We start from the raw sequence: 3,359 nt of genomic DNA, 5'->3' as shown, positions 1-3,359 counted from the left end.
TTATTCAGATGCTGACCTGTTGGGCTAATGGTGTCACCACCCACAGTGGGTGGTTATTGTAAGTCTGACCTGCTGCTGGTATATGTAAGCACCCGTGTCAGCGTTCTCGGCCCCAGATTCATGTTGCCCAGGAGAGACACATGGCGACTGTGATCATGCGGGGTGTACAGTTCATGGCAGGGATGGTCGAGCACGTATAGCAAAAGGAGAGGACGATGGGTTAGACTAGAGTGTGATGGGAGGGATTGCTCGGGGGTGTTGACAAAAGCTGGTGGGCTCATCGTCATTTGGATCTCTTTAAGATAAGGGCGGCGGCCTCGAATCTGCCCCATTCCCCTGAGTGTATATATAGTTGAAAGATATGTTGGAGCCACTTCATCTTGTATTAACATGGCCCGGAGTTTTGGAAAGTCTGCAGCCGATACTTTGCCGTGGGGTAAAATCAATCCTGTTCAGAGTCACCATCAGCGTCATACGCACCTAATGAGTCTCAGAGCATCAGACAAATGGTCACTGGCCTGCATTTCAACACACACACATACACGAGCGTGTATATATAATACACAATACACGTACATGTGCACGCACACACGCACACCCAGGGACACACGCGCACGCACACACGCGCACACACACACACACACACACACACACACACACACACACACACACACACACACACACACACACACACACACACACACACACACACACACACACACAAACACATACATCTAAGCACGCCAGAAAGACAGAGCTCTGTTTCTCCTCAAACTCAGGTTTTTTTTCTTTCTTCTCCTTAATCAAAGCTGGCCATAAACAGAAGCAGTAAAGTGACGGAAAGAAGGTGAGTGCATGGAAACTATCTCGGGAATGAGATGCCACGTCGTGCGGGGGGGGGGGGGTGTGGGGGGGGGGAGCTGTTTCATATCCTGTCAGGACCGCAGCTGGGCATAATCCACCTGTAATGGGCTGGTAATCCATGTGCTGAGAGCCGTCGTGACGGTATCTCGCTGTGATCTGGATGTGCTTGTCATGCTTGACTTTATCCGCCGAGCCACTTTCATGCCTGACACGCGGAGGAATGCGGACCAGACCGCCGTGCCCGCCGTGAGAGAGAGAGGGGGGGCTGATCCGGTGGTCTTTTAACGCGGATTTCAGTCCCCACCACGGCACACAGGCAGGATTGGATTTGTAAGACAAACTATGCGGCGGTACATTTTCTTAACCACTTAAGCTCTATGTATGGTTTTGTGCAACAAATAGTTAAAATGGCTGGTCTACAAGCTCACAAAACATTTTATGCTATTTATAAATAAATATATATATATATATATATATATATATTTTTTACACGTTGACAAATTTGCCCAAAATATGGAGGCCAGAGTTAATGTGGTTTAATGTAGTTTTTAATTAAATTGTGAAATATGGTAATACATGGTCCCTGATATATACCGTATGATGTCATGTTGTAACTGGAATCATATAGACTGGCCTCCAATACCAGGATAATGGATACTGCACTAAGTACTCTGATGGTGCGTTCACATGGGCAGACACAAAGACGTGTTGATATGGAGCAGCTATACAAGCATCATTGCGTCTTTGTCGCTGGCTTCCATCGACAATGAATGGTAGACTGCATCTTTTACATCTGCCCGTGTGAATGTTGTCTCTAGCAACCACACTAAATACGCAACCATGCCGTATGGTCGAATCAGTGGTTAATATACAGTATTAACCACTGGACACCGATAGACAAGGACATCGTTAGACAGATCGATCCATATATGGGCATAAAAGGGAGACAGACAGAGGGGCGGCAGCTGCCGCGGGGGATTTGTCACTCCACTACCGCGGGTGTTCCGCGGCTCATGCCATTGCGGGAAAATGCACCACGCTGTCCCTCAAACCTGTGACCCGTTGGACCACAGAGGAACTCCGGTCTTGGCTTGAACAGGGCCCTCAGCTCTCCAGAGAACTCTACTGGCAAGAGAATGTCAATGGACGGTCACCGCTGATGTCGGGGGAGAGGGAACTGTTCAGTCCTATAACTTCAACATAGAGAATGGGGCTCACAGACGTGCCATTCTGTTTGAACTATAGACAGTTAAAATCCTGGGGGCTCAAACCACCACAGAATCTCTGGGAATACAAGGCTGTTAATGCAAGGAAATCTCTGTTCTTGCTATTATGCTCTGCACAACTCCCCTCGACGTACACTCTTCTACCTGTACCTCTTTGACTAATCGGAAACCTTCCTTCCTTTCATGCACACGTGCTGTCCAGCTGTCTCACACACCGACCAACCAATGGAGAACAGCCTCCCATTCTGTCCAGCTGTCTCACACACCGACCAACCAATGGAGAAAAGCCTCCCATTCTGTCCAGCTGTCTCACACACCGACCAACCAATGGATAACAGCCTCCCATTCTTCACACATGTTGGAACCCACCTGGAATGGGCATGCAGAGTTTCTGGTGATGTACTTCCTGCTCCCATACCAGCTGATAGCTGGATTTGGATTGGCTTGGCTGTCCGCTACTGGACATCTAGATTTATCATCGTTAATGCCATGCTGCTGTCTGTGCTTGAAGTGTGTGCCCTGTGGAGACTCTGGAAAAGAGCGAGGATAAGGACATACTGCCAAACAGAATGTGTGGAGTTACTTGTGGAAGATCTCATCGCAAGGTTTTGCCTTTGCCCTTTTTTGGCCTCTCATCCCCCAGTTTGTGTGCAATTGTCTGTTTTACTGGGCTCTCTACTTCAACCCCATTATGAATATAGACCTGGTGAAGACACAGTTGCAGTGGACTGCACATTAAGTCTGCGTCCCAGTAGATGATGTTGTTGTTGCCAAAATAAATGGCCATAAATGCAGTTTCTGTGGAGGATTTAGTAGTGACCCAAAGGGCATAACCCTCATACAAGATAAGATACAATAATATTTATTGATCTCTGGAATATGAGAGCGGCTCTACCTTTTGTTTCATGTCTCTCTGCTAGACCGTTGAAAGTGGAACAATAGAAGACGCTAAGCTAATCCAAGACACAGATTTGTTATTTTGCACTTAAAGTACTATACACTGTGATTATGCTCTGCATATGAGTTCTTATTGTTCAGAATGACTTAAAGATAAATAAAGTATTTTTTTTAAGAAAAAAAAAAAAAAAAACACTTATGCCACAATACAAGTGCAATATCCAAAATCACAGACAATATTCAGTCTAATATCATGATATGGATATAATGTCCCGATCACGTCTTTTTTTGCTCCCGATCCGATTCCGATCATTTGAAAATGGCGTGATCGGCCCCCGATTTCCGATCACGTGATCGAATCGGAACAACCCT

At 46.4% G+C, this 3,359-nt stretch overlaps 1 pseudogene across 1 annotated transcript; it reads left to right on the top strand.

Moving 5' to 3' along the window:
* The first annotated feature begins 1,035 nt into the window (after positions 1–1,035).
* Positions 1,036–2,829, top strand: LOC310868559 (bifunctional apoptosis regulator-like; annotated as a pseudogene). Its single transcript has 3 exons — positions 1,036–1,110; positions 1,981–2,294; positions 2,395–2,829. The product of its transcript is annotated as a bifunctional apoptosis regulator-like (transcript).
* Positions 2,830–3,359: the final 530 nt, after the last annotated feature.

This window comes from Protomyctophum parallelum (assembly GCF_964188405.1).
Source record: "Protomyctophum parallelum genome assembly, chromosome: 13".
Lineage (NCBI taxonomy): Eukaryota > Metazoa > Chordata > Actinopteri > Myctophiformes > Myctophidae > Protomyctophum > Protomyctophum parallelum.
This window is presented reverse-complemented; position numbering and strand designations above follow the sequence as displayed.